This window comes from Protopterus annectens, chromosome 6.part0, assembly GCF_019279795.1.
Source record: "Protopterus annectens isolate FY-2018-M chromosome 6.part0, PAN1.0, whole genome shotgun sequence".
NCBI classification, from domain to species: domain Eukaryota; kingdom Metazoa; phylum Chordata; order Ceratodontiformes; family Protopteridae; genus Protopterus; species Protopterus annectens.
This window is the reverse complement of record NC_056737.1, coordinates 1,815,275,936-1,815,298,562: the sequence shown is the minus strand read 5'-3', so window position 1 is coordinate 1,815,298,562 and position 22,627 is coordinate 1,815,275,936. Positions and strand designations below refer to the sequence as shown.

Sequence of the window (22,627 nt, the reverse complement as noted above, 5' to 3'; positions counted from 1 at the left end):
CTCTTCACAAAGCGGCAAACGAGATCTGAGGTAGTCCCGCCTTGCATCATGGGATATAGGGTTGCCTCGAGCTGGTAAAAGGAGTTCTCAAGCTAAGCAAGTGCCGAGTCGGAGCCGAGGATCGGCTCCGAACCCATCCAGCAAGAATGAAGGCGAGATTGACAACTTAACATCTGTTGTTAGTGTATAAAAAATGACAATTTGTGGGGGTTTTTTTTACTGTCAGTTATGCTAACAGCAGATAAATGTAACATTTGCTTGGCGGAGTGGATGTATTATATAAAACTGTACACAGTATACTTGTTAATAAACTCTGCTTTTAACAAAGTTATCACAAAGACAAGCAAGCAAGAACTCTGTAGTACACTTACTAGGTGCTGGACAACAGTCTGCAATCTGTTGAATGTCCTCAGCCTGAGAATAAAGCAAAAAAATAAAAATATATATTGTCATGGTCTCCAACATTTTTTCACCTTTCAGTACTTTTATTTAACAGTGTTTTCTACATAATGGTTTGTGGTTCATAGGGACAATTACAAGTAAGTAAACATCAGACAATTAGCAATAATAAAAACAGTTAGGAATAAAATGCAAAAACACAAGTGTAACCTTTTAAACAGAAAACAGACGATAGTACCAACAGTAATGATTTGATCAACAGGAGAGAATCTTTTAATATTCTAAATAAATAGGCTATCTGGAGTCCTGGCTCCACGACAAAGAAGGATAAGGCCCTGAATGACCCATCAACCACAGATCATTTTGTGGCTTGGCTGCTGCAGAAGCCAAGTGAGAGAGAATAGCTGATGATAGCTTGCCCATCCTAAGAGAAAGCAGCAGTCCAGCCCGCTGCAATGCCGATGCCCACTGGATCCAGAGATATACGTCACGCAGTACTATGAGCCATGATGTGTGCTTGATTCTGCCAAGCTTTGTCTGTGTGGTATCCTACACGGGGAATGGATGGAACCATGCACACCCATGGGGAAGGCATAGAAAGCCCTCATGTCAGCCACCAAGTAAATAGTTAAGCCAGGAAATGGAAAATACCCCTTATGGTTGTCTGAATGATAGCTATGCCACAAATGGCTGTCATCCTGAAGATGAGTAATAAATGGGCAGTAATTTCAACAACTATACAACAGGCAGCCTATACATTTGTTAATGCTACCTTCTTGAAACCAGTCCATTACAGAATCAGGGTCTTTTCCAAAAAGGGTTTTATATAACTGTATGATGTGCAACTTGATCATCTCTTTAAGTGAAAGAAAACTAAGTATACTACATACTACATGGTGCTTTCACAGAGAGGTATGGTTGTGACTTATTACCTAAAGCATTAGGTCTAAGCACACTGTCACAGTAACATTAACATTATCACATGTAGAGGCCAATCACCAGTGCACAGTCAGTGTTCCAATTTGTGACAATAAAAAACTGGTTTTGCTTAGTAAGCATGAAGCTAAAAGGATGGCCATGGTGGAAGGAATATCGAGCCACATTTCACTTCATTCCTCTCTCCTTAAGAGGGGAGAAAGAAGAAGGGGAAAGGTGCCAGGGTCACAAAGGGAAACTTTAAGGAGGGGTCTAACAAGTATTTAAAAAAAAAAAAAAATAGATGTGCCCAAAGATATATGGTTATGCATATGTCATGCATATGGCAGCAAAAGGCAGGAATCAGTAAGGCACTAAACAAATCTTTGACCTGGCTGACTTACCATATCTATTAACACTGGAATTTCTTTCACAAAAGAGAAAGCACCTAGTTGTTGTTGTCTTTCGGCTTTTCCCAGTTAGGGGTCGCCACAGCGGAACTCCGGTCTGCTAATGATTGGCAGTAGATTTTGACGAACGCCGAGGTGGATGGTGAAAGGTTTGTACGTGTGTGTGTGTATACATACATTATATATATATATATATATATATATATATATACATACACGTAGATATACACACACACATATATATATATATATATATATATATATATATATATATATACACACACACACACATACACATACACACACATACATATACACACACACACACACATGTATGCATGCATGTACATTTCACATACATAAGAAAGCATGCATGCACACACACAATGTTCAATTCTGACAATTTTTTAGGTGATAAGCTTCTGGTTATTTAATACACAACAAATACAGCAAAACATAATGTGTATGTTACAGGAGAGATGTACGTAACAGTCAGTTCTAAACAAATAAGAAATGAGATATTCACTCTTGAAAACTGTCCTATTATGATACGAGTTGCAGTGGTCACTGCTTAAAAAAAATAGCCAGATTGAAGGTCTCATAACTGACTATTTGAAATGTAACAGAACTGGTCTCTTTGTCTCTTCCATTTTTTTCTACTGCAGAGATGACATTTTGATAATAAAGATAAAGTCCAATCCAGAAGTCCTTTGCTACAAGTTCAGACTGTAGTAGATGGAAAGGACTTTTAAGATTAAACAAGGCCTAACCCAACCAGAAGTACACAAATGAAAAAAACAGTCAAAATATACTAAGGAGGAAGACATGGCTTAACTGTTTTAATGTTTCTTTTTCAAATATCTCTTATTAAGAAATATCACTCAATTATGTACTGTTACTTAAAAAAAATATTACAACAGTTAGTACTTACACAATGTTAGCATCCTAAACAGAACCTCCAGAAATTTTAGAAGTTGGAATTATATTAAAGAAGTCCATTAAGGCCAGCTACTGCAAACTCTTCTTGAGGATGACACTCTAGACTTATAAGTGTAAGAATTGTAGAGTCCTATCCCCGCCCCCCCTAGCAGTTTCACATATACATTGTGCAGAAAGATTATAATTTAAAAAAAAACCTTGTGCTGACAAACTGCAGTGCTGCCTTTCTACCCTTAAAAAGTATCCTACTAAATTTATCATAACAAAAAGAAATGCAGTAGTAAGACTACTGGGGATTAAAAAGGAATGCAGACATAGGACTATTGGGGGTTAAGGATTGTTTCCTACCCAGTTAATATAATAACCATTTTTGTTTTTGCTTCTGAACAAATATTTTTATTGGCCTTTGATACCATTCCTCACTCAGGAATCATAGAAAAACTCACTAAGCTAGGCATCAACCTTTATATCACTAGGTGGGTTGCAAACTGGCTCAGAGATAGAACCCACAGTGTGAAAGTAGCTGACTCCAAGTCATACTGCTGACCAGTCATGAGTGGAGTCCAGGGTTCAGTCCTGGGTCCTCTCCTGTTTGGTATCTACTTCTCTGAAGTCCAGGCCAACATGAAGGGACTCCTGCTGACAAAGTTAGCAGACGACTGCAGGTTGGGAGCCATAATCAACTCCCCAAGTGATGTTGACCTCCTACAGAGGCCTCACTAAGACCGACTGGTGTCAGAACCATGGCCTTAAGCTCAGCGCCAAAAAATGTCTCATCCCCTTTGGGAAAAACCCAGTTCCCGTGAATTACCACATTGATGGTAGTCCACTGATCACAGAAGGCATTATAAGAGATCTGGGAACACAGGCTGACAGCAACCTCTCTTTTTAACCACCACATCGCCACTGTGGTCAGAAAGTCCTTCTACGTGGCACATCTCATTACTAAGGGTTTTTCATCCAGGAAGAAAGAGGTCATTGTTTCCCTCTACTCTTCCGTCATTAGGCCAATCACCGAGTACAATGCTGCATTTGGCATGTACCACACTAGACACATGCAACAACTGGAGAGGCTGCAAAAGTACCTCACAAAGAGGATCCTAGGGCTTCAACACTTGTTCTATATGGACAGACTTAAAAAACTCCAACTAGTCTCTGTCTCATATCACCTACTTAAGGGCAATCTCTGCTCGACCTACAAAGCCATGTCTGACCCAGCTCTGTTAGAAATGCTACATCTGAAGAAATCCCAATCCCTTGGCACTACACGCTCCAGAGACCTCAACCTCATTACCACAATCAACAGAACAAGCTGCAGGGACAGGTTCATAACCCAGAGACTGCCCATGCTATGGAATAGACTTCCCATACATGTCAGGCGGAGTGCCTCACTGGCCCTCTTCAAAGAAATCTTGATGAGTGAATGGGAAATAGGAAATTCACCCCGGGGATCACTCCAGTGGCTCCACTTGACAGAGGCACTGGGAACTAAGGTCGGGTGGCACGATGCTTGGGTAATCCTATGGGCTAGGCTTGTAAAGGCTCCAGGGCCATTAGCCTAGTACACACCTATGAACATATGTAATTTGTTAGAAGCACAATTAATATATACTGCAAATCTCTCTTACACTCTTGTTTTGGGGAATAAACAGAAAGTCATGTAGACTTATTTAATATTTTTAGGAACTACATGGTAAGGCCAATTTGTACATCCATGACTTACCACAGAAATCCTTCTAGTATACCTCACAGCTACTAGAACAAAGCCCTCCAGAACAAGAATTCAGTATCTGTCAAATATACTGGTTCAAAATGGTGACAAACATTTTCTCCAGCATGAAGTGCAGATTCAAGGCAGAAGTAATGGTTAATCTAGACAGCCTTAAATGCATTGTGCCTTTCAAAAAAATTTACCCGGAATTAAGTATGTAAAAAGGTGTGGAATACTGCAAACATGCAATACAATGTCATTATATGAACTAAATGGAAAAGGTCAGAAATAATACCTACCAAGAACTAAAAAGTTTAAATTATGCTAAAAGTTTGTAAGAAAAGGGATAATACAGCAATTCATAGACCACAATATTGACTTTATGGATTTCACTTAAGCGTAGTTTCCTGGCTGAAGTCTTAGTATCATCCTTTATGAAAAGCAGGCCCCCTTCAGACAGATCATCACCATCTATTCCACCATATCTGATGGAAGGAAGGAAGGAAGGAAGGTCTGGATGAAGTACCCCTACCCACTTGCATGGGAAACAAATACAGGATTTCTGGAAACTTCACTGGGGGTTTTATAACTGTCTGTAGTAGCACTTTCATCTATAGCTTTGCCTACCAGTCTGCAAGGTATAATGTTATAACTTTCAAATGCAAACTCTGAATGAAATAAATTAACGCCAACAACATAGAAAGATAAAGCCTTGTCTATCAATAGGTGGCTCGAGCCTCTAAAAGAACAGGCAGTGGTGGACAGGTGGGCCCATCCTGGCGGGAGGAAGGCAAAGTACAGCCACCCACATATTGCTACAACCCTTTATAGGAGGAGGTGGCAAATCAAATACATAGCCTAAGGGCAGGCATTAATCTCACCAAGCATAGGTGTGCGCAAATGTCCACTCACAATGGGAGGGCACTATGGGCTTCTGCAGGAACGCAGATCACACATCCCTGCCAAAGGATGGGATTAGTCTATCAGGACAGCATGCCCTCCAGTAAGGGGTGGTTAGGCTATTAGAAATGGCCTCACTGCATGGAAATCGACTAGGGTACAACACACACTCATAGCATGATAGGCCCTCCGGACAGCTCTGTGAATGTAAAAACAAATTTACTGTAACTTTTGAACCCAGAACAGCACACAATACAAACTATACATGAAGTGTTACCACCTGGGTATAACATACACAGGCTGGATCGTGTTTCAGGAAGGAGGGTGGGGTAGCTATACTCTACAAATCTGAGTTGAATGTGACCATAGATGTTACTCAACCACCTCAGATTACTAACTCCAAAATTCTTGCCACTAGATTGCAACTTAACAAAAGTAAATGCATCAAACATCATCTGCATGTGTATTCCCCCAGGTAACAATATAGCCACGCTTCAGGATACCCTACACTGGCTATCATGTCGTTTCCCCCAAGAAACCTTACTACTCGGAGATTTTAACATAGACTGGGGCACCTGTTCCTCAGAATCCCCACCTACCCATATTAACCTGCATGCATTTACACAAATCATAACCACCTCTGCCAGGGCAGGTAAACCCAACCAAAAAGAAAGCATACTTGACTGTGTACAGGTAAATAGTAACCCCCCAACTGTACACTGCTGGTAACCTCCCTGATGACCTAAGCGACCACCTTCTCACTTATATAGTTAAGCAAAAAGCCATTAATCCCCAACAACCCTTACTCAGAAAAGTCAGAAACAAAAAAGACTTTGACCCTGCCAAATTCCAACAGGAACTTAACTCCTGTAACTGGTCTATTCTAAAACACCTCCCCTTAGAGGAGACAGTTGCATATTTTAACAACAAATTTCTTGAAATCCTTGATTTGCATGCACCCACCCATTCAAAGAGAACAAAAGCAAAAACTGCACCATGGCTTTCTAAAGAGTCTAGACTAAAAATTACCAGTAGAAACAAATTTGGGGCTCTATGGCACTCTTCTAAAGACCCCCCAAGATCATGTTAAATACAGGCAAGCTAGGAATGAAACTAAAAAATCCATTTTACAAGACAAAAAACAATACTAATGTAATTTACAAACAGCAAACCAGAACAATCCTCAGAAGTTCTGAGCAGGTCTGAATAATCTACTTCATCTTGGAAAAACTTCTACCCCTATATCCCCGCTGCTACTATTGATAACCCCCCCCCCCCGAGGATGTTTCAGATAGTTTTAACCGTTTCTTTACGAAGATAATTCAAGCCCCAGCTAGTCAATTACCTCCTAGCTCCCCTGGCCTTGATAGTACCATCCCTATGAATCTACTCTTGTTCAGCTTTCAACCAGTGTCCACATCACTTATGCATACCTTGATCAAAAAATTAAAACCCACCGCACTCTCCGATGATCAACTCCCTGCCGAGTACCTTCAAAAATCAGCTGATGCTATTGCCTACCCAGTATCAATACTAATCGTACCATAGCAGAGGCTAAAATTCCCACCATTTGGAAAACCATCCTACGTAATCCCACTACACAAGGGAGGCTCCTCCACTGAATTCTCCACTTATAGACCAATAGCTATACTTTCTCCACTTGCAAAGTTTATGGAAAAATGTATACACAAACAACTCATGCACCACCTAATCCAGAATCCCCTCATGGTACATACCCAACATTGCTTCCGTCCACATCACAGCACTACTTCAGCCCTACTAGCTTTTACCAGTACTCTAAACACTAACCGTAACAATAATCACATATCCTCAGCCCTCTTCTTGGATCTCTCCAAGACATTTGACATGGGTGACCACCAACTTCTGATTCACACCCTGCAAACTTTCTGTCTAGATTCTAAAGCCCTTCAATGGTTTAAATCCTACCTCAATGGGAGACAGCAGGCTGTTCTTTGGCAGAACAAGCTCTCTAACCTACTACCCAATACCCTTGGAGTACCACAAGGCTCCATACTAGGGCCCCTACTGTTTTCCATCTTTAACGACTTGTATACTGTCATCCCAAATGTCAGCTGTATCCAATATGCTGACGACTCCACCCTGATTTGTTCAGCTACAGCTCCTACAGATTTATGGTCTGCTACCCAGTCCACCTTTAATACTATAGAAAACTGGCTCTCTGAACGTCGATTGATACTAAATCCCAAAAAAAAAACTAAAATGCTTTTATTCTCACCAAAACAAATGTCAGCTGCTTTTACCTTTACCATAAATGCAAATGCTGGCACAATAATCTCCCCCTACCCCTCTACAAAACTATTAGGTGTCATTATTGATAATAACCTAAATTCAACCTACATGTAAACCAATCAATAAAAACCATCGATAAAAAACTAGGGTCACTTAACAGAATAAAAGCCTTCCTCACCCCTCCAGCCAAAATTGCCATAGCTCGCTCTCATCTACTTTCAACACTTTTATATGCATCCCCCCTGCTCTCTAATCTAAACAAGACTGTACTTAATAAACTCTCAACCTGTTATAATCACATTGACAGGTTTGCCACTCGACTGCCTTTTAGGTCACACCACTGCATCAATCTTAACCATCTTGGGTGGCTTGAACTACCCAGTCTAATCCAATATAACCTACTGATTATGGGTAATAAAATCCTTGATATTCCGGATAATATTCCAGCACTTAAAAATCTTATCACCCCTTATAACAATCCACGACTGCTTTGATCCTCGAACTGACTACTAATTCAGACAATCAAAATTAACAATGCAGCCGGTGATTCCCTTTGCAAACTCTGCAGGCAGAGCCTGGAACTCGCTTCCAGCTGATATTACTTTGCTCTCCTCCCTAGGCCAATTTAAAACTAGACTCAAACAACATCTGGCACTAAACTGGCCTTGCCACTGTAACAAGCCTGGCTAACTCTCATCAAGAATGTGAAAAAACTACTAATCAGGTTTGAACTTACCCCTGACTGTCACCAGAGAGTAACTCTAACCTGTCGAACTTGTCTATTCATGTTTGCTTATGTATTATTTGCCTATATCATGTTTGTAATATGTTTTCATTGTTTTTATTGTATCTGCTTACCTTGGAACTTTTCTCCCCGGGCCTCCGCTGAAAATGGACATGAATCCAGTCGGACTATCCCGGTCAACAAATGTAAAATAAATTAAAAAAAAAGTAAATATACACATTTAAAAAAATATATGTACATATATAAATATATATATATACATATATATACATATATATATATATATATATATATATATATATATATATATATATATCTGTGTGTGTGGAAAAATACAGAGACTGAAATGTGTAGTACACAAGGAACAAAATGCTTGCCAAGAACTACAGATTTTCTAGCATACAGACAAGAAGCACATTCACAGCTTTTCAGTAGCCATGGTAAGAGCGTAATTAGGTTATTCACCTGATTAAGATTCTTCACTGAAGAATGACAAAGAATCAACTTTCAGAAAAATGCAGAGTTTTCCACCCCCATTTAATGAGATTTTTAATATACTATTTATGGCATAATTTACTGCTTATTTAACCCCTACCTAAAAAGACTCCTTTTACCCAGTGAAGTGTGCACCTTTTGTAAATGTACTGTTCACTCACTGAAAAAACTATGGTCTTCTATTCATGAAAAACTCAGTCATTTCAGAGAGGATTATGACTGGGTTTCTGATCATAACCAGCTTATGTGTTCCAGACACTGAAAGCCAAGAAATTCACCTTGACAGTGAAGACTGAAGGTGAATCTGGGCATCTTTGTCAAAAAACACTATACAGATTATGCTCAGCAAGACGAGATTATAATTTTTTTGTGCATGGAGCTTTATCTACTCACTCATAGGTGTTTCACAAATAAGTACTAGACAATCAGTCTGCAGACTATTTCAAGCCTAGCCAAAAAACACTACTCAAAATTTCCCTTTAGTCTCAAGGAGGGCAAAATAAGATGGACTAGGGAGAATTTGGGGCTGCCCATCCAATTATTTAGGTTTACCTTAAAAGAAGCTAGGGTGCTACTCTGTTTAACATGTAGTGAAAGTTTGTTCTAGAGGTAGGGGATATATTGGGATATGAACCTATCACGCCAGTGTGTCTTATTTATCTGCTGATGAAGGTTTAGTTACTTCAACAGGTTTTTGGCTGAATCAACATCCTTTTACTGCTATCCTCGTGGTGTTTTCATGTCCCTGGGCACTTTTGGAACTTATTACTTTAACAGGGTATTTGAGGTACCATTATTTCTGTGATGGAATAGGAGAGCAAACAGAGTTGGATCTTTAATGGCATGAAAGGATAGACATACATTTCCATGGAGGAGTCTGTAAGAGACTGAGTACAGAGAAATGGCTGCCAATTTATCCTAACTATGATTTTTAAGGCCACTGGTCTTTTTAGTTATGAATTTCTGAGGCATCTCAAGTTGTGTGATGTCTAAAGATAAATACATGCCAAAAGGTGCATAACATTCAATAATGGGTCTGATAAGATATGAGTGAAGTGGAATTAAGACTTACTAGGATCGAGTGGAGATGCCTTTGAAAATTGGATGGAACAAATAAAAGGCTTTACAAACTACTGTGGAGACATCCACAGTAGGTTGACAGACTGCCTCAAAGCCCTATCCCTGTATTCAGTCTCGTACAGACTTTTGAGGGGAGATCTATGCCTGCCATACCAGGGAATTGTCAGACCCCACTCTTATGAACCTCCTGCCATACCAGGGAATTGTCAGACCCCACTCTTATGAACCTCCTGAATATCACACAAAACAGCAGCACCAGAATTACCTGTTCTAAAGACTTAATAATATAAATATATCCTGTTGGAGAGATGGGTATGTATCCCAGACACTACCACATATAAGGAACAGGCTCCACATCCATGTAAAGCAGAGTTCCTCCCTAACCCAATTCAAGTGCAGCTTGGACAATTGGTTGGGAAAGCGGAAATTCATCCCTCGTTTGGCACCTATGTCTCTACATCTCCCAATCCCTGCTTACACTTATCAAGGGTATCAGAACTTGTCAGAGATTTGAGATGCATGGCTAGGCTTAAAAAGGCCTCTGTGGTTGTTAGCCTAGTAAACACATATGAACCTATGATGGTGAAATAAGGAATTATCAAGAGTACCTAGAACCCTTATAAAACAGTGTCAGACTGGAGGGAGATATCTTCTATACAGTAAGTGAAACTGTTTAATTTAACAAAATGAACTATGCTAAACTTTACATTTAATTTTAGACCACTGCTCTTGCACCCATTTTTAACATGATCTAAGCAGTGTTGGAGCAATTGTGAGTCATTGAAGGCTAAACAACAACACCTAATTTACAGTCACCTTCAGACTTAGTTAACCATAGGTCAGAAGTGCTACATGTTTAACAAAAAAGGACCCAAAAATGTGTCCTGAGGTAAACCACTAGTAATTCTTTCTTTCAGAAGTGGCAACTACTACTCTAACCATATGACCTGTCAGACAAGCAGTTAGCTATCCATCACACAGTATAAGGATTTATAATCAGATTTACAAGTTCAGATGTACTTACTTCAATATATATTGTATACTTTTAGTTTTACAGTAACTAGGCCACAACTGTAAAGGGGTCACACTGTGGCCCAGCTTGCCTAAGTAGTGTGGAATATCACACGTCTGGCAGCCCGCAAACATCTTGCATTCCACAGTATTTTCTGAAAAATAAACTTAAAAGCATAAGGTAAAGAAATGTAAAGTTTGTGAACAATAAAAGATATTAACTGTATGTATACACACACACACACACACACACACACACATATATATATATATATATATATATATATATACATATAAATATAGATACATAAATACAGATATAGCAATGCTATTGATAAGTATTCTATGCAGTGATAACAGCTTGTGCATTCATAGTTTTTCTATAACTACAATATATTATACCATGACCCCCCCAAAACGTGCACGCTGATTGGCTAGCGTGCCCGTTGTAAATAGAGTTATACTAATGGAAAAAGGTCCGGTCGCCCGGACTTTTTCCATTAGTATAACTTTTTAACACTGTCTCGCTATGTTAAATGGGTTTAACATGGCGAGACACTTTAAAATAAACGGAGATCTCCGTTGCTTATTTTAAAGCTCTCGCCATGTTAAACCCATTTAACATAGCGAACAGTGTTTCAAAAACGGAGAAAGCAAGATCTCCGTTGCTTTTTGAATGTCTCGCTATGTTAAATGAGTTTAACATAGCGAGACAGTTAAAATAAGCAGCGGAGATGTCCGCTGCTTATTTTAAAACTGTCTCGCTATGTTAAACTCATTTAACCTAGCGAACACTAAAAAGCAACGGAGATCTTGCTTTCTCGTTGCTTTAACAACTCTGATGTACTGCGCAGGCGCGCAGTACATCAGAACTGCCGGATGCCAGGCATCTGCGGAAGGGCAGTAAACAGGCATTATACTATGCCATTATTTAAGAAAAGTAATAGTTTCTTTTCTTAAATAATGTCATATAACAGCAATAACCACTTCTGGGTGTGGGTAATGCTAATTACCACGGTTGGCTTTGTTTGGTCCTCGGGCTCCTCGGGACCAAACCACGCCAACCGTGGGTAAATTTAGCATTACCCACACCCAGGCGTGGGTTATTGCTATAATATTATAATCCACATACAATGAAAATTATAATTTGTGAAAATTTAGCAAAAAAATATCATATATTGGAAACTGTACAACCTAAGCACATATGAAAACATTTTTGTTAATCAAGCATAAGCTTTCACATGGCAAAAATAAATTCCTGTAGGACTGCGTGTTTATAGAGATATTTACAGAAAAATGAAAACATATGCATAATTGTAAAAATAGGAATATAAATACTAAATTTCTCTCAAGATGTGCAACTTACAATGCAAATATCAAAGATATTTTTTTTCAACACTATCTAATGTGTCACATAATGTCATGCAGCAGTTTGCAAGTCCTTTGTTGTTTGAAGTATTACATACATATGAAAACATTGTTTATTTTAATAACTACTAATAAACAACTAGAAATATGTAAGGTATAGTGCTATGTATATGGACATTAACAATGAATCTTCCTGTCTCCCACCAAAGTACATCACAACACATTCTTCAACATGTAGGCCCCATTTATGAAAATAAGAATAAGTGGCAAACTGTGATTAATTTAATAAACATAGGTTCATAGGTTCTCTACTGTAGGACTATATTAACAATCTTAGTGTCATTTTGTTCACAAATCCTTGCACTTCTAATACTGCCTAGCATTACCTGGTAAAACACAGTTAAAGAAACCAGATTCAAAAAAGAATTGGACGCCACAAAGAGCTATGGGTGTGAACTGGAAGTATACCAACAAAGTGCTACAGGCTTGAATGAGTTTTAAAAACAAATTGTTCAATTTGGTTCTTCTTATTTTCTAAGTTAACTAGTACAAGTTTTCCTTTTATATTTTGGCAAGCTGGTGGTTGTTTCGGCTGGCCAACACAGTGGATAGCGCTGTCGCCATACAGCAAAAGGTTCCCCTGTTCGATTCTCAGTGGGGGTGCCTTCTACCTGGAGTCTGCATATGTTCCCTGTGTTCACATAGGTGTTTACCGGCTGTTCTGGTTTCCTCTCACATGCCAAAGACATGCAGTAGGTGGACTGGACACTCTAAACTGGCCACGGGTGTGAAATGTCAATGTGTGGTGTGGAACAACTACCGCAACAAGGTTAGCAACCTCGCTGGGTAAAATTTGGCTCTAGACAATTGTCATTATTGAAGTGACACCCCGACCCCATGTGCAAAAAATGAGAAAGGGGGTTGTCGGTGGATGTGATGGATGGATTTTGACAACCTGGTGGACCAACTGCATGTTTAAAATGCAATACAAGAACCCGATCTTTCTAAGGTTTAGTTAAGCATTGATACCCCTAGAAATAACACAAAGTCATGCAAACAGCGGAGAACAAAACAGACACATGAATTTTGTGAAGTATTTACTGCATGTCAACCAGATAAACAAAATATTAGGAAAATGACCAGAGTAATATATACATAATCATTTATACATAGAGTCTGTGGAGGAAAGTTTCCACATAAATCTAATCACTCTGCTAAAGAAAAACAGCGTTTGCCATGACAACAAAACAACCTCTTTGCAAGATGGCATAAAGGTAACCAAGATAAAATGGAAAGATTCAACAGAAAGTTAAAAAGAAAAAAAGAATGTGAAAGTATTAATTTAATACAATAACAGAAAATGAAGAATCAGATACCTTAATGGATATAACACTAATGATTATTCCTACAGTTTAATAGTTAATTAAAATCCTTAACACCAGCTGTATCCTGAGAGTTATGAAATGAATCAGTTAATTAAACAAGAAAGTTGTTATAACCACTTTTATCCCAATTGTTATTTTATGTTTTTAAATGTCAAAGCTTACTTACGGCTTAACTTGAAAGTTACAGATTTTGATGAACTCAGTAGAGTAGGGCTTAAATGGTGAAGTACAACAAATAAAATCTGAACAATTGTTCATCTAAAACAAGCCATTCTACATTAACTGGCTCTGAAACAGCAGTTAAAATGACTATATATGCTTAGCTTATAACAACCACTTGTAACATACATATATGCACAACTGAGACTATCATACACAGTAAAAACTATTTCCAATTAAATACGTTTTCCAGACACCAACAGTAAGCTCCAGAAATTCAGTAATGACATATGTGAATAATGAAAGTATAAAGACAATTACCAAGTTAGAATACTGATGAAATCTAGGGCTTCTGTGATATGATCCAACAACCCCAACTACACAATAGGAGCACACTAACTGACAGAATAGCAGACAGGAATTTTTGAAGGGATTTCCAAGTAAAAAATACACAGATCGCGTGTAACCAGGACTAGCCTTTGGTCAACTGGTGCCCTAGGCAAAAAGTCTCCACAGCACCCCCTCAACACCACTATGTGCCCCCATCCTGGTCTACCTACACCATCCAGATTACTGGAAAAGTGCCCCTGCTACAGCGGTGCCCTAGGCAGCCACCTAGTTAGCCTATGCCTAAGGCCGGCTATGTGTGTAACAAACATGTTTTTCATGATGAAGCATTCCACACAAGCTCTAAAAATGAGAAAGAAGTCGTCCATATTACAGAAAAGGATGGTCCTGCACTCTGGGTTTCCCAGTCAATAAAACTCAGAAGAAAGGATATGTATAACTATAACTATGGCAAACACAGCAGTTTCTCTAGATTGACACCTATTACCTACTTTAGAAATAATGCAGTTTTCTGTAAAGTGGAAGTCAGATCAGAGTATCACCACTTGGAATTATCCTAAAGGTAGATATATTACAATGCTTCTAGCAAAACACAGGATAGAGAAAGAAGAACAAGGAATATTAATACTCAGTGTAAACTAAGCTGCAAAATTTCTATACCAATTAACACTGATGGTCCAGCTATCAGAATTATTAGATTATAGAAACAGAAAATAGTTCAGGGGAACAATGAGTTGGTAAAATTATTAGGTGAAAGCCCTCAATTTGTATTTAAAAAAACAGGAAATTTAAAATAACTTTTGGAAAATAATTTTGTGTGAAAGTTTAAGACTTCAAATAGTATCGAAGGAGCTTGTGTGTGTGGACATTGCAAGTATTACCTTTTCATTAGTAACTGTAGCAATATTACACTTTCACACTTCAACTATTGGATTATTCAAGCTAACAACAGGTATACCTCTCGAAGTGACTACATAGTGTAAATTGCTGCATGTAGTAAATTACCTCAATTTTACATCGGTAAAAGTTTTAAAAAGTTGAGGTTTAAAATGCAGGAACACACAGATGCTAGTAAGAATGCTGACTTTACTAATTCTATAGGTTGACATAGCTCGGTGTGTGTCGGGTTTCGTAAATTCCATTTTACTGTGTTAGAAAACATTAACCAAAATAGCTTTATTACTGGTTATAAAAATGTTTTCGAGGTTCGGGAAATGAAGTGGCAGATTTTGCTGACGTACGTAATGAGATCAGTAGTGTTAAATGTTAAATAGAAGTTATGTTCTTACCATAACGTTCCATGTTAGTTGTCTTCTTCTCGCCTTCTTCTTGCTGGATGGGTTCGGAGCCGACCTCGGCTCCGACTCGGCCACTCTAAAGCTCGAGAGTTGGTTCCACCGGCTCGAGGCTCCCCTTATATCCCACAATGCTAGGCGAGAGTTACCTCAGATCTCGTTTGTAAGCTAACCCCAGCTTATAACAGAAACAGTATAACTGTAAAAAACAGAATCCACCTCTAACAACAGGAAGAAGAAGGGAGACCTACATCCTGAAACAAGAAATATGCATAATAGCATATAGCTAAGAAAGAGGTGGTAGAAAGAGAGGTCACGATCACAACTCCTCTAGGTCTGTCCAGGCCAGGGGAAGGAGGGTGGGCCAGAAGAAGGCGAGAAGAAGACAACTAACATGGAGCGTTATAGTAAGAACATAACTTCTATATGTTAAGTTGTCTATCTCGCCTTCATTCTTGCTGGATGGGACAGCGTCCCTAGCACCTTGTCCCGGGTGGCCTAACGGAACAGACTCCTGAGAACAGTGGAACCAAAATTAGCTCTATGCCTAGAAGCTAAATCCAACTTATAATGGGAAATAAAAGTGTGAGGAGTAGCCCAAGTAGCCGCTGCACAAATGGTGTCAATAGGCAGTCTGTCTTGGAAGGCTAGAGAAGTAGCCAAAGCTCTGGTGGAATGGGCTTTAGGCTTATTAGGCAGTTTTTGGTGTCTAATCTCATAAACAAGGGTAATCAGAGATGTTAGCCATCTGGATAAAGATACCTTTGAAACTGGAAGTCCCTTTCTGCGGCCGCATAGGAGACAAACAGCTGATCAGATTTTCTGAATTGTTTCGTCCTGTCCAAGTAGTACCTTAATTGACGATGAACATCCAGACAGTGTAATTTTTGTTCAGACCTATTTGAATACTCCGGGAAAAAGACAGGGAGGTCAATGCATTGGTTTAGATTTGATGTTGAAACCATCTTAGGCAAAAAGGACGGGTCAGTTCGTAAGGAAATTCTGTCCTTATGGAACACAAGGTAAGGAGAACGACAACTGAGTGCTTGAAGTTCTGAAATTCTTCTAGCTGATGTGATAGCCACCAGAAAGAGAGTTTTCCATGATAATAACTTTAAGGAACATGAAGCTGCAGGTTCGAAAGGGGAAAGAATCAAAGAAGCAAGAACTAAATTTAGGTCCCAAGGAGAAGGAGGATTTCTTACAGGAGGTCTGAGAAGAAAAACTCCTTTCAAAAAGGCTTTGCAGAGTTTGTGGGACATTAGGGCGGATTCAGAAATACCCACATGGAAATTAGAAATAGCTGCCAATTGAACCTTAAGAGTAGATGGAGATGAACCTGCATGGAAGAGTTCAGCAAGAAAATCAAGGACTAGTTGGATGGAAGCGGTGAAAGGATCTATGTCCTTTCCTTGTGCCCAATATGAAAAGCGTTTCCACTTACTCAAATAAATCTTCGAGTGGAAGATTTATGGGAAGCTATCAAAATATCTCTAACAGAGTGAGATATTTGAGGAAGCCTGGCTACGGTTGGAAGTGGAGGAACCTTGCAGTGAGGTTCTGAGAGGGAGGGAGCGATGAAACTGACCCGACTGATGGATCAAAAGATCTGGAACTAGGTCCAGATTCCACGGTCGCTCAAAAGAAATCGATGCAGAAAGGGGAACCACAGTAGTCGAGGCCAGTAAGGAGCAATGAGGATCAATGAGGGCTTCTGAGCGATAGCTTTCTGTATTACTTGTGAGATCAGTGGGAAAGGAGGAAATGCATACAGAAGTCCCGGGGCCAAACTTGGACTAGCTGCGTCCCTGCTGGGTTGGCCTGGTAAAGGGAATAGAATGAAGTATTCTCTGCACTTGCTGTTTTGGGGAGTAGCAAAAGATCGCAGCAGGGCTGACCCCACTTGAGAAAAATCTCTCACTACAGAGTCTTTCAGAGACCACTCGTGAGGCATGAGAATAGCTCTGCTCAACTTGTCCGCAATGTGATTGGACTTCCGGGATGTGCGTTGCTATCAGAAAACGCTGAGAAGAAATCGCCCATTGCCACAGTCTGAGTGCTTCTCGACACAGGGGGTATGATCTGGTTCCGCCTTGTTTGTTGATGTACCACACTACAGACATATTGTCTGTCTGGATTGCAATCGTTCCCAAGGGAAGAGAGTCTTGAAGGGCTTGCAACGCTAAAAGCACTGCTCTCATTTCCAGAACATTTATGTGCAAGTGGCATTCGTCTGGTTGCCATGTGCCCTGGACTGTCCTGCCCTGATAATGCCCCCCCCACCCGATCAGGGAGGCATCCGTTGTCAGAGTAGCAACCGGAGGAGGTGGAACAAATGGTCTCCCCAACAGGAGCTAGGGGGAAGACATCCACCACATGAGATGCTTTTTGCACGCTTGCGTGATCATAATGGTGTGAGACATTGGAAGTTCCTGGTATGACCATTGAGAAAAGAGCATCCACTGAAGGATCCGCATGTGGTATCTGGCCAATGGAAGGAGGGTATGGCGCTGCCATGATTCCCAACACCTTTAGAACTAACCTGGCTTTGGCTCTGTTGTAGTTGAGAAGTAGTGATACCAATTTTTGAATGTCTGATATCCTTTGGTTCGTTAGTGTTGCAGACATGTTTACAGTATCTAAATTTGCGCCTATGTAGGTAATAGTACGACAAGGCGACAAAACAGACTTTTCGCAATTTATTGAGATACCCAGATTTTGACAGACGAAAAGTGTAATCTCTGGCCAGCAGAAGGAGATGCGTGGTGGGAGCTGTGAGGAGCCAGTTGAGCAAATATGGAAACACCTGGAAGCCCTGTCGCCACAGGTGAGAAGCTACCACTGCCATGCATTTGGTAAACACCGGGGCAGTGGTGAGACCAAAGGGCAGGGCCCTGAATTGAAAATGACTGGTTCCCAGCCTGAAGCGGAGGAATCTTCTGGAGCGTCTGTTCATTTTTATGTGATAGTACGCGTCCTGAAGGTCTATAGAGCACATCCAGTTTCCTTTTCCCAATAGGGGAAGAATGGATTGCAGCGTGACCATCCGAAATCTTGTTTTCTTGACCGATCTGTTCAAGATACTGAGATCCAAAATTGGTCTCCAGTCCCCTGTTTTCTTTGGAATTAAAAAGAACCTTGAGTAGATTCCGGATCCTAGTTGGTCTGCTGGCACTGGCTGAATAGCTCTTTTTGCAAGCAGTTTTGAAATTTCCAAAGCTGCTATATCCCTTTGAGCGGGTGGAACATCTGGAAGGGATTTTTTTGACTGATTTGGAAAACGAAGAAAGGGAATAGAATAACCTTCGGAAATGATGGACTGTACCCATTTGTCTTGTGTCAAGGATAGCCAGGCTTCTGGGTACAGTGACAATCTTCCCCCGACTGCCTCGAAGATGGGCAGTCGGGCAACACCTCAGGGATGGTGAAAGGGCTTATCGGACGTTTCTCGATTGCCCTGGTTCTGCGGACCCCCTCTGCCTCTAGGGCGACGTCTACCATTGTTGTTCCCCCCTCTGCCTCTGGCGGGGAACCGACTCTGTGCGTCAGGCGAAGTCCCTTGAGATTGTTTACGGAACCACATCTTTCCCCCCTTCTGGCCTTTGGGGTAAGGCCTAGAAGGAGTAGAAAAACGGACTCCGACGGCAGAAAGGGTCTTGCCATCAGTCTCGCACCTAGTCAGGGTTTCTTTCACTTGTGGACCAAAAAGAGATGATCCATCAAAGGGGGAGTTCGTGAAAGACGTCTTGAAAGGTTCCACAAAATTGCATAGCCGCATCCAGGCGTGCCTACGTAAGGCTACCCCTGTTCCTGCGGCTCTGCTCGCTCCATCGGCCGCATAAGAAAGGAGGCGCATGGAGGAGTTGGAAATAGAATTAAGGATAGCCAGCTGCGTGTTCATTTTCTCTTGGAAACCCGCAGCTGTAGGGTCCTTCAGCATTTCACTCGCTTCTTTGATCAAGTCCCTTTGAAGACGAGTGAAATGGCATAGGTAATTCAGCGAACGCATAGTAAATGTCGCTGAGGAGAACATCTGCTTCCCGTACCTATCCATGGACCTAGATTCCTTGTTAGGTGGATGGACAGGCACTGAAGGATCAGCCAGTTCCTTCTTTGTGGCGGCAGCTACCCCCATAGCATCCACAGAGACTCCTTTTGATAAAAATTCCTTATCTGATGGAGCTGTGATGAATTTGGAGGGTCTCCTGGGAGTGGGGTCCACTGAATCAGGAGCCGTCCATGCCTTTTTAGCAACCACCTGCATGAGGGGGTCGAAGGGGGGCGACACCCAGGAGGTGGAAGGACGAGAGCCAAACGCCTCAAGATACACAGATTCGTCCTCCGAAGGGTTGAGGGCTGGCCAATTTCCCCTCTGTTTAAGGATCTCCAGAATGTCTGCAAATGAGACATCTTCAGAAGGGGAACGGGGAACCCTCAGAGTCATCCAGATCTGTGTCCGGCGTGATAGACTCAGGTGAGTCAATGTGCTTCCTCTTGCACTTCCTCTTCCGAGGGGCTCTTCTGCCAAATCAGGAGAGGCCTCGGAAGAGGATGAAATCCCAAAGGGAGCTCCTGAGGAGTTGGCTCTCTGCGGTCCGGGATGAGGGAGTGAGTCGACTGACCCTGAGGCAGCATAGAGGGAGGGGCTGACGGAGCCGACTGTGGAGTAGAGCCAGGCTCTAACACACTCCGCATGACCTCGAAAGCACCCCTGTCAGGCAGAGCCAGAGGTCCCGCTCCGAGGAGCTAAGGACCCCTCGGCACCGACAGTGATGGCTCGAGGCCGATGTCGGAGCCGAACTCACCAGCGCCAAGCACCGAGAGGGAGAGGGGTCGGACAAGGGTCCGATGCCACTCACCCCTCGGAGCCGACGAGGGAAGTCCGGCGCCGAGATTCCTCCATGGAAGAAACGGAGCCGGCAGCGGGCCGAAGACAATTGTCTCGGCTCGAGGTGACCACAGTCTCGGTTCCGACACGACCCGGCTCGAACTCAAGAGAGTCGAAGGAGGAAAGAGTTGATGGACGGGGCAGGCACCGACTGATGAGTCGGGCTCTGAAGCATCTGGGCTAGTGCCTCGGACTTGAGTAGTCGACTCACCACCCTCTGAAGGTCATGATCGGACAGCCTCGATGACCTAGAGGAATGAGACCTTTGGCTCCGTTCAGACAGCAGGGGAGATCCTGGAGCCGAATGAACGGAGCCAAGAGAAGGTGACCTAGACCTCTTTCTGGTTGTCGGCTCCGAAGATCTTGTCGGAGCCGACACGGGTACCTCGATAACCTCGGCTCCGGCCGAGCCGAGGAAGCCACAGAAACTGTGGACTGAGTCTTATCGGCTCCAGCCGGAGCCGATAAAGGCAAGGTTGAACAACCTGAGGTCTCGGCTCAGAAGCGGGCAAGACCTCGATGCCTTGGAGGGCTTCCTGTTGAGACAGACAGGGAATCCTCAGGCTTCAACAAGCCTCTCAGAATAAGCTTGTTTTTCTTTCCTGCAGGACCCTGGGGCTGAAGCCATGGCAAACAGCACAGGAGTCCTGCAGGTGCAAAGGCCCCAGACAATAGACACAAGAAGTGTGAGCGTCTGTCAGAGACATTTTCTGACAGCACGCATCACACTTCTTGAATCCGGAGACCTTTGTTTCTTTAGACATAGCCTAACTGGTGAACACAAACACACACTCAAACACACCAGTTATACCCTGTCAAAATAACTACTTTAGTAAAAATACTAAAAATAAAGTACAATAAAGTACAATAAACAGTAGTTAAAACTACACAAACACTCCTAGGGAAGGGAAGGCCCAAGGCCCAAGGGAAGAACTAAAAGTTTTTAAACAAAACGGAAAAATTAGGTCGGGATAAAGTTCAATGAACTACACTAATTTGATAATAATTAAACTAAAAAAGGGGTAAAAAGAGTAACTTTTAATAGAAAAAGCTTAAACTCACCAGGAACCGGTAGAACAACCAACCTCGAAGCTGTAGCGGCAAACGAGATCTGGGGTAACTCTCGCCTAGCATTGTGGGATATAAGGGGAGCCTCGAGCCGGTGGAACCAACTCTCGAGCTTTAGAGTGGCCGAGTCGGAGCCGAGGTCGGCTCCGAACCCATCCAGCAAGAATGAAGGCGAGATAGACAACTTAACATCTTAAGTTAAAGCTGTTTTAATGTCATTTTCTTTTTCACAAAATTATTACAAGAATATTAAAATGATTGACTTTTGCAATGCTTGTATTCTGTCATTTTATTTTTACAAGTTTGCATTCTGAGGATATAATGCATTTCAATTTCGGCATGTTTGTAATTATTATGACAACTTTGGTAATCTGAACTTTTAAGTTACACAAGGAAGTGATGGTGTTTAGTCTGTTTTGAAATTCACTGGATGCTAGTATTTGGTGGGATTTTTTGAAATGTATTTAAGGAATTTGAATGGCTGAGATGCAATATGTTTGAAGAAGTTCCGTTTTAATAATAAAATGGAAAAAAAAGCGCTAGTCGGTCTCAAGAGCTTTTTGATGCATTTCATGAACACTTGTCAGTCTGTTGACCAGGTTTTTTTGCGAGTGTGTGTGTGTGTGTGTGTGTGTGTGTGTGTATGTATGTATGTATGTATATATATATATGTATGTATATATATATATATATATATATATATATATATATATATATATATATATATATAAATATACATATATATACACACACACACAGACACACACACACACACACACACACACACGTGTCTGTCTACTTTGGATTATCAAAATTACACTTACACCAGTCTTCATTTGTCGAGACAACTTTACCAAACACTTCAAAATTCAAAACCATGAATAACCAGAATTTTTCACAGGGAAAAGAACCACTTGGCCACCAGGGCAAAATAATAAAACAGATACAAATTAAACCCAAAGTGTGGGGTTGCACCCCCACATAAGGATACTGGCAGCTCAGCTATGTGGAATTTTGTAAATAATTATAGGTCAATGGTGAATATCAAAATGATTTGTGCAAAATGCTTGTGTTACAACAGTATTAGAACTGCATGATGTGTATATCAAACTCCTGGTAAAGAAGTGTGTGCTGAAAAGTGTTTGTAAAGTACTGAGCTTAAAAAGGTAACCACAGCGTACCATAATGGAAAAGAACTGAAATGTACCTGCACTAATGTAACTGTTTAAATGTAAATATT

At 41.1% G+C, this 22,627-nt stretch overlaps 1 protein-coding gene and 1 long non-coding RNA gene across 2 annotated transcripts in view; one reads left to right on the top strand and one right to left on the bottom strand.

Moving 5' to 3' along the window:
* The window catches only part of LOC122804943, a 494,519-nt gene extending 494,101 nt beyond the window's left edge, over positions 1 to 418 (bottom strand). Inside the window, exon 1 of the long non-coding RNA XR_006365256.1 lies at positions 372 to 418. This is a non-coding gene — a long non-coding RNA (uncharacterized LOC122804943). The remainder of the gene's footprint in view (positions 1 to 371) is intronic.
* Positions 1 to 22,627, top strand: part of SPAG1 (sperm associated antigen 1) — a 3,545,022-nt gene that overhangs the window by 1,703,646 nt on the left and 1,818,749 nt on the right. The gene's annotated exons all lie outside the window — the stretch shown is intronic.